This window comes from Ambystoma mexicanum, chromosome 2p (assembly GCF_040938575.1).
Source record: "Ambystoma mexicanum isolate Mex_15411 chromosome 2p, UKY_AmexF1_1, whole genome shotgun sequence".
In the NCBI taxonomy this organism is placed as follows: Eukaryota; Metazoa; Chordata; class Amphibia; order Caudata; family Ambystomatidae; genus Ambystoma; species Ambystoma mexicanum.
The window spans coordinates 74,331,053-74,345,741 of record NC_090923.1 but is presented as its reverse complement, the minus strand read 5'-3'; positions in this window follow the sequence as shown (position 1 = coordinate 74,345,741).

Below are 14,689 nucleotides of genomic sequence, written 5' to 3'. Positions count from 1 at the left end.
TGTATAATCTTTAAAGTCTTGTATTTTTGTGTCATGAAAATAAGTTACAAAATAAAACACCACATATATTTTAACAACGGTTGTTTCGATTTTTTAAATGAATCAAGTGTGTCTCCATTCAAGGATGGACGTCAGACATCTGTGCGCCGAATTGGTGAAGGTTATGGTCGCTGTGAAGCATGGTGGTCACTATTTATCTAAGCTAAAATAAAATATTCTCGATAATGCACGCACTAAATAACACTTGTTCAAAGTCTTTCAGTAGGTTATGTCTCTATAAAAGCCACACATATATCTATAATATCAATTAACATTGTATTATACAGGCCTTAGGTCAAGGGTCTTGACCACTATAATACATTGTTTGAAGTGTGGGTCTGTGCTCACAAGAATCTCCGATATGTGGCATTTGTTATTGATAGGCAAAGATATACTGCAGAAGAGGGCAAGGGGTCTCCACTCAGCAGTCTTCCTGTGCCTTATCTGCACGCCCCAGGCCCCTCGATCCCACCCACCCTCTATCAAAGGAGGTGCGCGCCAGTGGATGCGCGCTGTCAGGGGCGCGAAAGGCAAAGGTGCTAAACTACATGTACACTTGAAAAGGTATCCCACGCCAAGGGGCCATCGGTCACATGCCCTCCTCAGACACCGTGTCTCCATGCAGGCCTCCCCTTGATGCAGGCCGCCCCCTGCAATCCACATAAGTGTGTCACCATTCGGCAGTCTTCCTGTGCCTTATCTGCACGCCCCAGGCCCCTCGATCCCACCCACCCTCTATCAAAGGAGGTGCGCGCCAGTGGATGCACGCTGTCAGGAGCGCGAAAGGCAAAGGTGCTAAACTACATGTACACTTGAAAAGGTATCCCACGCCAAGGGGCCATCGGTCACATGGCCTCCTCAGACACTGTGTCTCCATGCAGGCCTCCCCTTGATGCAGGCCGCCCCCCTGCAATCCACATATGTGTGTCACCATTCGGCAGTCTTCCTGTGCCTTATCTGCATGCCCCAGGCCCCTCGATCCCACCCACCCTCTATCAAAGGAGGTGCGCGCCAGTGGATGCACGCTGTCAGGGGCGCGAAAGGCAAAGGTGCTAAACTACATGTACACTTGAAAAGGTATCCCACGCCAAGGGGCCATCGGTCACATGGCCTCCTCAGACACCGTGTCTCCATGCAGGCCTCCCCTTCAAGCAGGCCGCCCCCCTAATACCACGACATACATACGTCATTCATTCACAAACACACCCCAGTTTCTAATACTTTAAAAACCACTCGATATGTCTCATGAGAACATCTTTGTGCTTTGCAAGTCAACTCCTGAACATGCTACCTGGGAACCACTGAGATCTATGCTAATCTGCTCGTCGTCGTGCTATCCGTGAACTTCTGTGACCGCTTCGAGCATACCCATCAGTGCGCTACCTGTGGCCATCCACCTAGTCTCCCGCAACATACTGCTCTGCTTGCTGAATCCAACTGTTTGTTGGTCAAGGTAAGGCCATGTATCCTGGTCATATTTCGCAGATTTTTAAATTTCTATCTATTTGCGAGTAGAGTACCCAATAGTGCTATGTTCATTGGTCTCATTGCTATTGACTTGAATTTCCATTGCTATGCTATCAATAGATCTATTTATTTTCATCTGTGTCAATTGTCATCGAATTGCATCCTTCGGGGGTCCAGTCTATAATGTAAGCATGTTTCCTTCTCGTGCAAGACAGAACATCCAAGGGACGAGTCACATGTTCAGAGTTTAGTATAGAGTTTTGCATCAAATCTTTATTCATGAATATTGTATAATAATGTCGATATTTACTTTTCAGATTTCTCAACAATGCCTGCCTGTTCGATTAGCGGTTGCCCTTCGAAGACCCATGCGAAATCTGAAGGCACTACAGTGCATGTGTTCCCGAAAACTGTTGATCGAATCAGAGAATGGGTCAGACATTGCGGATATCCACTGGATGAGCTTGAAAGTAGAGTTCAACAAGTCTTACAGGACAAGAGGGGTGATCGATACCGCATCTGCAGCCTGCACTTTTCCTTGGACATGTACGCCACATCTTGGGTAACAAAGAAGAATAAACAGCGAACCACATGGAAATTGCTCGCAAACGCTATTCCCACTCTATTCGTCTACATTCCGCCTCTGGTGAGTCAAGTGTCCGGATTTAGCTTTAGGCCTTGCGGCAGTGTGTAGGTAGCCTAATGGATTGATATTTTAGGTGTTGTATCCCTTGTAATACTTTCGATATTGATATGAGTGTATAGCTTTTTGAATAATGACATTTTTCAATAAATTCTTTTTCGATTTCATAACCCACAAACGAAAAGTATATATATGGGAACAGGGAACTGTGCTATATTGCGCATGTTTCAAGTATTCTGTCGCCTTACATGGCTATTTTTAATATTGGCATTTCATTATCAATCAATAATTTACCTTTACAACTTCTTGACTCTCCCTTCAATCTGAAGCAAGAACATTCTACATCCTTGACATGCTCGCAGTTATCAACCACTTCTAGCGCGTATCAGGTAATCTTGCTACGCTACTCCACTACAGACTTGTTTTATGCGTGTCAAGTAATAGTTTTATTCTATCGTGTAACTATTTTTTCGAATGTTTGGTTAGTGCTTTCCAATTGATATACACCTTAGTTATCGTCCACTGGTGTTTGTTTTCAGTTATAATTAACGTTATCCATACTAATGCAAGTAATGTCTTTCAGGGAGATGCTGAAGCGTCCGCCACATCTACAACATTTCTAGATGTTCCTCACCAGTAGGAGGTATGGATACTGACAGCTCCATCGAGCGTCATCATCAGAGCTGTAATTCTTGTCGCTTGATTGTTCTACGCAATGTTTCATTCGTGGTTAGCCATTGATATGTACCAGTGCTGTCGACCCCAGGTGTGTGTTATGTTTTCAATATTGTAATCCTTACCAATGCGAGTACTATCTTTCAGGCAGTTGATGGAGCGTCAACCCCTGCACTTGATGCAGAGCCTGACATTCAAGTAATTCCAGGGGAAGTGGAAGCGGGACCTTGCGTATACGAATCGGCGCAACAGCTTTCGGAAGTGCGCACTACATTTGCAACATCCATATATATTCTTCAGCAGCACGAGGTATGGATACTGACAGCTCCATCATGCGTGATCATATAACGTGAATACATTTGCTAGACTTTCTTCCCTATTAACGCAAGTGCTGTGTTTCAGGGAGACGATGGAGCTTCGACTACAATCAAAACATCCCATTTAGATGCAGATGTAAAGGAATCGGTGAAATCAGTCGTTGAAATCTGCATATTTTGAGTTTCCTTTATTGTTTTAGACTGCATCATTTGTGGTTAACTCTTTATATGTACCTGTGCCGTCGACGCCAAGTGTGTGTTATGTTGCAAATATTGAAAACCATACTAATGCAAGTACTGTGTTTCAGGGAGATGCTGATTCCTCCGCTCCAATACAACCATTCATGGCAGTCCATGCGGAGCCAGAGGTATGGATACTGACAGTTCCATCGAACTACATCATCACTGGTCGAATACTTGTCGTTTGATTGTTCAAAACAATGTTTAAATTGTGTTTGGCTATTGAGATGTACCTGTGTGTTCGTCCTCACGTGTGTTTTATGCTAACAATATTTTGATACATAGTAATGAAAGTACTATGTTTCAGGGAGTCGATGGAGCCTCATTCCGTGCTGTCTATGCGGATACAGAAAATATAGTCGTTGCAGCACAAGAGGAAGGGAGGACATGCGGAAACAAATTGGAGCTACAGCGTGCAGATGTTGAAGGTCGAGTCAAAAAAGTTGCAAAGAAAAGAAACCAAAAAAAGGTTAGTCACAAACAGTTCATAACTTTTCAAAAATGTTTGTGCTGGGGACTATTATATGTTTTTTTTCCAGTCAATTGGACTACACTTTATCTTGTGTTTAAACTGAACATCCCTTTTCCAATCTCTCCTCTAGTTACCCGTGGGTGTCAGAACTATACATAGACAGACAGTGAAGCGAATGAGAGATGTTGCTTGCCAGACCATGTACACTATGGAGGAACTATTCATTGAGGCCCAGCGTGTTCAGGCTCGAGATGCTCCTGTCCAATGGCCAGAAACTGAATTTGCTGAGTTTGGAGAATACAGCAAAGTTGCATTGGACCATTGCTACAGTGAGACCGCACCACCGCATATTGAAGATCAAGTCACACAATCTACACCCGCCAAAAAATTGCCACCCAAAAACCTGTCGACATTGTTGTGTTCTACCATTAATGCTGAAGTAACAGATGTTGAAATGACTGAGAATGAACCAGCAGCATCCATCAACGCATCAGAACTTGATATCAGCGATATTACTTTCCAATGTGTTGAAATCTCCACAACGTCACAGGCCGAAACAACGTTGACGCCGGATGACAATCTAATGAAAGAGAGCAAATACATAGTAATCGACAGTTGTTTGATGGATATTATAAGTATGCTGAAATGTGGGCATTCCGTTAGTGGGAAAGTATGTGGGAAGCCATTGAATAATGTGACTCGTCAAATAAAAGGCAGTAACGTCAAAATAAAGGCTGCCTGTAGATTAAATCATATGTTCTCATGGTCTGCACAACCGATGCTGGGGAAAATGCCAGCAGGTAATCTACTGTGTGCAGCTGCGTCACTTTTTAGTGGCTCCAGTTTTAGAAAGTTAGAGGCTTTCTTTCAGTTTGTGGGACTCCATTTCATTTCTAAAACGCAGTACTACAAATACCAACATGATTATCTGTTTCCGGCCATTAGTGATGCTTGGAAAATTGAACAATTGTCTCTAGCAAGTACATTCGAAGGGAAACGATTCAGGCTAGCCGGTGATGGACAGTGCGACAGCCCTGGATTTTCTGCCAAGTACTGCACCTACCACTTTCAGGAAATGGATAGTAAGAAAATTGTGAGTTTGTTGGTCGTGCAGGTGTCACAATGTACATCCTCAGTGGCCATGGAGAAACTAGGATTTATAAAATCAGTGCAAGATCTACAATCAAGGGGAATGGACATCGAACTCATAGCCACGGACAGACACGTTTCAATTGGCAAGACAATGAGAGAGCAGTTCCCAAATATTAATCATCAATTTGACGTATGGCATCTTGCTAAATCAATCAGTAAGAAAATCTCGGCTGCAGGAAAAAAGAAAGGTTTTGAAAGTATTTTGCAGTGGTCCCAGTCTATCACAAACCATCTTTGGTGGAGCTCAAAAACTTGTGAAGGGTCAGTGGAAATACTACTTGAAAAATGGCGGTCACTGATGCACCACTGAACCAACGTGCACCGCTGGTCAGAAAAAACCAACATTTCAACCAATGTGAACATGGCCCTTTGTCCCCAGAGGAGGCACGGAAGAAGAAGTGGTTGAATCCATCTTCACCAACACACAAAGCCATTGAGAAGATTGTTTTCGACAAAACTCTATCAAAAGATTTGAGAGGACTGACAGAATTCTGTCAGACAGGAGATTTGGAGGTGTTCCACAATATGTGCCTCAAGTACAGACCAAAGCGCTTGCATTTTAGCTATCGGGGCATGAAACATCGCACTCTACTAGCGGTCTTGGCCCATAACAGCAATGCCAGACGTGAACAATCTAGGACTAGGGGTAAAGTAAGGATGCCTCGCTACAATAAGCGCTTTTCAAAACGAACGAAGCAATGGGTGATCCAACCAGTCTATGATGAAATGCAGTTCGACTTTGTGAAAGGCCTTATTGTTGCTGTGTTAGAGAAGCACAGATATGGAATTTTGGACGCTTCTGTGCAGAGTAGTGATGCGTTGCCACCGAACATTGCAACTGTGCCATGTCCACCCAAAGGGGAGCTGGTTGTGAGGTACAAATCCCGGTTTAAATAATTGCAACACGATTGTCTTTTTGTAAATAAATGTTACTGTACAGTGTACCTGGAACCCTAACCCCTACCTTCACCATCATGGGTGGCGAACAAGCTGACCATTGTCTGAATATTGCTGACCATGTCTATATGTCTATAATTGCAATACGATTGTCTTTTTGTAAATAAATGTTATTGTACAGTGTACCTGGAACCCTAACCCCTACCTTCACCATCATGGGTGGCGAACAAGCTGACCATTGTCTGAATATTGCTGACCATGTCTATATGTATATAATTGCAATACGATTGTCTTTTTGTAAATAAATGTTATTGTACAGTGTACCTGGAACCCTAACCCCTACCTTCACCATCATGGGTGGCGAAATTGCTGGGTGTCATCTTTGAATTCTCTCTCTATTCACCTCATATATGTGTATGTATATATTTTTCTCATGTCTCATCTCATGTAAATGTAAATGCTGCGCACTGTTGCGCACTGTTATTGGTAGGGGAGGCTTGCGTATTGCAAACAATAAAACAAACAAACAATACATCTCACTTTTAACTGAACTCCTCTGGTACTCTATACTTTCCCTGACCTTCATCCAAAAATTAAATGTCTCCATAGTTATGATTCTTTGGGGCTGCAAAGCTCGCAGACAACGGGGACAGAATTGGGGGCCTTAGAACGCGCCAAGCGGGCCGTGGCATTTGGGAGAGAAGCCAGTTTTCATTTTCACATTGAGGCGCACTACATAGATGGATTCGAAACTTTTATTTCTCACAGATGGCTTTACTACGGGATGTTGCAAAGAAAGAATGTATGCTCATTTCTAGTGAAGGTCAGCGGCTTTGATTTTCAGCTCACGGCCAGAAGAGGCCCACAAGTCGCACTGAAAGTATAAGGTTGTATTGTTTTTTGACCTTGAGACAGGGACCATGCCGAAAGAACTTCATTTGAAGGGGGTGTGCAATAACGTAAGAGATGATAAGCAGAAAATTCTGAAACTAGACCGAGTTTCATATTAGTTCAGTATACGAAAAATCGTTGTCAAGAGCACAGTCAGATTTACAGACTGCATTACGCAGAGACACAATGGAAATTTCAAATATAATGTGAGTACATCTTTAGACGCTTTTATACCGGAATGAAGAATTAATGAATGGATGCATGAATAAATGAATGAATGAAGAGCTAGGAAAAGAAAGAGAAACGTGTTCGTAGTGGGCACATGGGCATGCAGGTCCACAGGTTTCAACTATCTCGTTGCTTGGCCCATCCACTCTTCCCTGAACTGCCTACCTGCACTACGGGACTGTCTCTGTATCCTTCAGCCCCTTCTCCCGGCACTTACCTTGCACTTGCCACCAGCTGGCCCTATTATTTATCTTGTATTCTACTAACCATGTACAGCACTTTTGTCCCCCTCTCCCCTTCCCCTTGCGCGATCTGAATGACACCTGGCCTAGTAGTATCGTTGTCTGTCTCCCCTTGTCCCCCCCCTGCCTCGTCGCGCCTTGAAACACTTGTGTATAGGCGCGTTACACATGCCTTATCATATATCATATCATTACACAGGCATGTAGACAAACAGTCGTTTCTCATTGTGTGTTGGCCTCGATTTATCTCGTTACTTTTCGCATTGATTTTAGAGACGAACATACTCCATTGAACTATCCTTGCAAGCAAATAGTTTCTGATCGGCCGTAATAAATAAAATGAGTAATATTAATGAAGTTCGGCTAGCGAGACTAATTATAATTTTTTTTTTTCATAACAGGTATTTGATCCCATTCTGCCACTGCCATCTGTTTGAGACACCGGCGGATGGATTCTTCAGCAGACACCTGCAGCTTCGTGTCAACAACTGGAGCACGATCACCATATTATGGGACGATCGCCAAGGGCCCACATGCCCTTACGCTGGACTAGTGCCTAGTTGATGGAACAGCCTTGCTGTTCAACGTGCTTCCAAAGTGATTCTTTATACGAAAATGAACACCCTGTGTACCATAAAGGAACAGCGCGTGACTCAAGATGAAACGGAACAGTTATTGCGGATACAGATAAAAGAAAATAAATGGCTTTCGGAGTTCATATGGCAATTGCTGAATATTCTCTAAACATTTAATGTCAAATAAATGTACTTTACCAAATGTACCGTGTTGCTGTTTCATTTTAAAGTACAGTTTCATATTCCGAATTGTGGCGCGCTGTGTTGTGAGTTGATCTGTGTTGGTTTCCGGGTTCTGTGTGGAGTCGCGCAGAAGGCGACTGGGCGCGTTTGACTACGCAGCACAGTAACGTCACGGAGAGAGGCGGGGAATATGAATGTTTTGATAATGTCAGACTCAGGGGCGGGGGATTTGATTTAGTGCCGCAAAAGCAGGTCAGCCAGGACGATGGGGGAAATGATAGGATTATCACAAAATGGCAGCGCCCAGGTGCCTGTTTTCGCGTGCATTTAATGGACGAAAACTCGGGTAAGGTCCATAGGAAATCTTTCTAAAATCGAGCCACTTAAAAAAACATGGCCGACCCGTAGGGACAATAAACATTTTTACCAGATCATGCCTTTAACAGAAGAAACAGAACTGACTTGTAAATCTCAGCGCATCCCTTCCCAAGAAGCAAGGTCATTTTGAGAGGCAAAATGGTGTGCATTCTTAGCAGAATAAGCTACTAAAAAGGTGCATTATTGATCTGTACTAATATGATCAACTGGTTCTTTTCTAAAGAATGCACAGTGTTCCGTTCTAAAGAATACTTCCTGTTTATGTTGCAACCATAATAAGAATGTTACACCTGTCTTACTGAGCAATTGCATATTAGCACGACCTAGGAGAACATTATGACTTATTCTCTGAAATAATGTTATCATTCTAAGGTGGACAGTCTGGTACACTCCTGTTGTACTCTTTCAAACTACCCCTGTAAGAAAGGGGAAAAGGACACATAGCACCACAAGGGTTACTGGCTGCTTTGAATAAAACCAAAGTGCATTTGTGACTGACCAGAGATATTTTATATTTGACAAATATGTATGTAATAAACGGTTCAATGTTTGAATTACTAATTACATAACGCACATTGGGATTGCTTCTCGTGTTGCTTTTTTGCAATACTCACCCTTGTATTAACCTGTTTGGGACCAGGAATCATGCATACTTCCTTCAGACTTCCTAAAGAGTGGATGTGAGGATAAAATGGCTGTGATGTCAGGCTTTTGTTTCTGGAGTCTTGCCAAAATTTAGAAGAGAGGCTTAGAAAAGGAAAAATGCACAGAGAAGAATTATGTATAGAGGATTCTTATAGCTGTTTCAAGATCTTAGCAAAGTTCATTATCTCTAATGGAGTGGTCACCTCCGTACCTGCCTAGAGGGCAGTCGCGGTCCAATGCGCAGTGTTCTACATACCATTTTGCAGCAAGAACAAGAATGCATTCTTTATTCTGGCCAAATGGAAGCCATGGTTATTCTATGATCCCTTTTATTAGACTCTAAATCCACACCATTGTTTAGGACTTGGCATGGCCAAGTTCTGCCAATCATCATACTCAAAATTAGATGCAAGTTTAGAAGGCAGCGCATGACATGGTGTGGTGATGGGGGGGCGGGGGGGTTGTCAGGCTCCTTGATCCCTAATGAAGAGATTAATTTACTAAATCAGCATCCCCCACCCACACAATAGCATCCAACGGTGCTTGTGTCCAGCTGCACAGCCGCAGCCATCCACTCAATCACACTAATCCATTCACTTATTCATACAGAACTAAGAAACGCATGCACATGTAAAATAAAAGCCAGATCGAATGGCTTTGCCAACGCTTGTTCTAAACTAGACTCGCATAATGGCTGCTGATTCTCTCTTCAAGCGGCCAGACCTTGGACCTCTCTCCCTTTAAACGTGGCTATGAGGTCTTCCATGATTGGTAAACTCAAGACCAAATGCTTGCTTGGCCTGCATTAATAAGAACAGGCCTAGACAGTGCTAGAAGTACCAGATGAAGATGTGTCAGGGACCAGGTCGGTAGGGGCCCTTTTCAACATGATGTTTGGGGGGCTGCCTTGCATTGTAGCTTGAGAAAAGCCTCAGAGGTGCTTCTAGAGTATTTAAATTATGATGAAGTCAAAAGTATGCAGTGAACCGAGTGCAAGCGCCACCGAATAGCCCTAACTAAAACACTTGTGGTCCCAGTAGAAATGGACCCTAAGACGTATCTGCTGCCCATGTCGAGGTATCGTAGTTAGCCCTAACTGAACCAGGTGTACCCTATATTTGCAAATGTCGCCCCGCCCCGCAACCCCGTGAGATACAACTGCACCCTACAATTTAGAATGGTGGATTCATGACAGATCAAGAAGGTCTTTTAATATGGTGGTCTTCAAACCAAATCTAAACAAATCTAGTAAGTTTGAATGTGCGTTCACAAGTCCTTATAAGACTTGGGCTTTTGTTTCGGTTATATGACTCAGACAGCTTCTATCTCAGGTTATCTCATAGATTAGGACGCAATCCTTGAATCCTTTGGAAGTTGGCAGACAGATCAGGCTCAAAATCATGATTTCAAATTATTCAAATGTTAGACCCTTTACCCCAAAATAGGCAGTTTCCATGTGGGTTTCCCGTTACGCTCAGATGCAGGCCAGAGAAGTCTCAGCATCTTTCCTCTACCTGCCCCCCTTTACTAAGACCTCATGTTATAACACCTCTCCGCTTCTCCTACTGCTGCTCCTTGTATTCACTGAAGCCTCATTTGAATGTCCATACATTGCACTCCTTGTAGGACTTTATACCAGTGGCATGCTGCCACTGGAGATCCCGAATGATCTGCTATCAAATACACATCCTTTGAGAGCCATCACAAAGTCCCCCAGTCCAAACCCGAACCTCTCCTTTCATGTCCACCTTAATAATACGAAAGGTAGGGAGAGAACGCCACCAAATTAGAGCAGCCAACTCTGACTCCTCCCCAACCATGAAATAGCCAACTCACCAGTAATCTATTCTGAGCACAATGGTCCTCCTGCTATATCTCTCCACCACCTCCCTCTGCTGTAGGCCAGTTTATACTTTTCAAAGACCTTGCTGCTCTGCCCCAATAAAAGATTTCAGAAGGCACCATGCCCAACCACATCTTCTCTGCTTCTTCCAAATACTGCAGAGTTCCCAGGGCAGATCTATCGCATGGACCGATCTTCGAATGGGGAAAGCCCACTCTCCCATCACTAAAGACCCTCTGTGCCCGCCATGCAAGCGATCTGCCTATGTCTCTAACAAAGCTATAAATATTTTAGCAGCCGGTGCAGTATCCTTCCATAGTTTCGTCTTGCTTGCCCCATTCCAAAGCAACCAGTAGAAAAACAGCATACACATTTTCACTATGAGAATTTCCAATTAATAACATAAATTGAGCCTAAGACTAGCGGGGGCTTTCAGTTTCATCTTTCAACTGGCAAAGGTGGAGCCGTCTCAAACCGACCCAAAATTAGGAGAAAAAAAAAATGCTCAAAAAAAGAGTACACAAACTGCATGAAGAACAAAGCCGGGAGCGAACACATAAAAACTGGACACCATCTCACAAGCGCGTTTGGTGCCAAACAATTTAAAGCTGCAAACCACATAGTTTGCATATTTGATATGCGTTAAAATAATTCATAATCTAAGAATATCATTTGCTACACATAAAAAAAAACCCTATAGAACATTATACATCCCGCCCCATTCCAAGGTTGGCGGGGCGGTATTTCCTCATTTACCCATGGCCCTTCCCCATTCCCATTTTAGCCCCATAGGGCTCAATGGGAATGGGGAAGGCGGCAATTACGGTACTGCAAATTGCGGTACCGTAATTGCCTGCGAGGTCCCTTTGCGGGTCCCTACTTTAACGGCTGGTCCAGACCAGCCGTTCAGGTCGGGTCCCGCAAAGGGACCTCGTAGTAAGGCGCTAAGTGGTTAATGGCGCCGCAGCCTTTACGGCGCCATTAACCACTTAGCGTCTGGGTCGTAATGAGGCCCAAGGACTGTGTTGAATTACTGCTTGATAATGCCACAGGGGCCGCAAGCAGTACTTTCAGCTCCCAAACAGAATGTGTTTACTTGTTACGATATTCCACATGGCATATTGGCGGAATGCCTGTGAAATATTATCAGCAGGTGAGTTTTCTGGAAAAGTACTGTTCTGTAGTTGTGTAAGGTTTAGATTGGGTGGCAGCGGACGAGGCTGGCAAAGAGACACACAAGCTTCTGCTGGGCTAAGAGATGGTGGACGCATCTTATCCGGTCCAGTTGTGAGGATTCTCTATGCCATAGCATTTGGCAAATAAGTCAGAGTTTTAATGAACATGTCCAGCCTGGTCAGCCCTTTTCGAAGAATCTTTGTGGCAGCCATTGTAACCAGAGAGAAACCAGTATTCATGCCAGTTAACTGTGAGCTGTCAATTAAAACGTGCATAGCCTCTTCCACCGTATCTTCGGAGGCTATTAGAGATTCAATCTGTTTGACCCCTGCAGAGTGTGCTTCAAGATAAAACTCTTCCCTGCTGCACACTTTCAGACACATGTTTTGCAGGTATGCATATGCAAACTTAATTTTGGAAATTCTAGTGGTTTATCTTGAGACTAGGAATTTGAATTGTGATGGCCTGGGTGGATTCAGAATAAACCCACAGCACTTTACATGTGTACTCCATTGGAACCCCAATTGCAACATGACAACATGTATTGCCCCAGATATGAGCCATTAGATAAGCTGTGTACTTGACTGTGAAAGGATGCAATTGGTGCAACATGAAGCGTGCATTTAGTGTTACTGTCACAGGAATTCACTGGCATAGCATGCACGCAAACTATGTGAGTGGAGCCTTTGCATTTAGGTAATGAGTACAGTGTTATTCAGGACTTGAAGGTGATACATATGCATGTGAATAAGGCACTGCATAGTCGTCCCGGATGCAAGTGTCATTAACCAAGTGCACATTACCCCAGGAATGCAGTTCCTGACATACCATGGAAGGAGCCGTCGGAAGGGGAATATTTAACACACCATGCAAAATCCAATTAGTTATGCCTGGTACCCAGGCAGATGATGCTGCAAAACCTTTTATAACTACACTAAGCAACAAGAACATAGGGCCTGACAGTACCTGGCGTATGGCAACCTTGGACATGTTATGTGCCTTTTTTTGTTCTGCCCATGAAATTGCATTCCAATCTGGGACTCCTCTGCTAAGAGTGTCCAGAAAATCTGTTACCACAGAAAGACTTACGGTTGCATCTTATTCTCTTCTCATCATAGACAGGTCATTCTGAACCAATCCCACTACATCTGTAATGACATCTCTTAGCGGATAGAAGCCCTGTTCTAGCATTTGATCATAAAAAATCCTAGTCGCGCTGCCTCACTTTCAGTCTGCAGGATTTGCATTATTGCTTGTGACCAAGTGTACGCTCTACCTGTTATAGACGCTTGTCCCACCTCACAAGGTACCATAGGGTCAGAGGTGGTGCAGGTAGCTGCTCTCCTGACACGCCCGCTCTGGGAGCGCCTCAGACCAGCAGCTGACTGTAGGATAGCTTTCCAATTCTCTTCTTTTATGAGGTTATCTAGAGATTGTATCACCTCACTCGGGCGATACTGTGAAAGCATTCCTTGGCACAGCTCACCTATGGATATAGCTTGTGTCAGGGAGGTGTTATGGGAGTTCCACGCCCTATATGGGCCCACACTGGTTCCTGCTTTTCTTTTATTGCATTCATGTGCTTTCAACGACCATAATACAGGGCTACCTGATGCATAGGTAATATGCTGGGTGCCATTGCGTTCTTTATCTCATCTATGGGACGCACTCCAGAACTCACCTTCTCCCCCCTTCCATTCTGGGTACAAGCTCAAGTTCCTTTTACCGCAGGTGGTCTGGAACTGCATATAATTAAAAAAATACATCAAATGTGGGAATCTTCATGCCATGTCTAATGTGTGACCACCTTTAATTTGCCATATCCGTTGACCCCAAGTGGACCAAAGAGGGACAGTTTCCCGCCATGTTTTTTCATTCATGTTTGAAAAGTATTCTCTGTCAAAAACGACTGAATCTGCAAAATACATGTGCTGTGCATCTTTTGACTCTGGAGGGAACCTATACTGATTTTCAAACATGTAAATCCCCTGCTTGGTATGGTCTGTGAGAAATATATGGGAACTGTGCTTTGAATTCAGGACTGTCGGTTTGGAAAGGCACTGGACAGTGTTCCCAGAAAGTGTATTTGGGCCACAGGATGGGCTCATGTTTGACAGGTAAAAAGGCATTGTACTATTGCACAGAACACACATGGGACCCCATCTCATGGAGATCCTCAACATCATCAAAAACATCAAACAACACATTTTGTGCAAATGTCTGGAGCCTAGTTTTTAAAGGTTCTCTATATGTTCTGGACACAGGACTACTGGGTGAAAACTGTCTGCATTCATCAATCATAGAATAAGGGTTACATTTGGAAACAGGTATTAGGATTGCCTAAAGGATTACACACGACAACTCTCAGATACGAGCTGACTGGAAAATCCTGTCCTTGTATAGATCAATTATTGAGCCAATGACTAATACATTATATGAAAATCTCCTAGAAAATATGAATTTAGATTCCTCACTCATTTTGACAGAACTCAAAAAGACGGCAGAAAATCTGCTGACTTATTGTGAATCAGATAAATTAACTCTGAGTTCAAACCCGCTGAAAGTTAAGAAGTCCTTATCTCTGAGAGACTGGATCTCAACAGGGGACACGGTGAGATCATCCTCC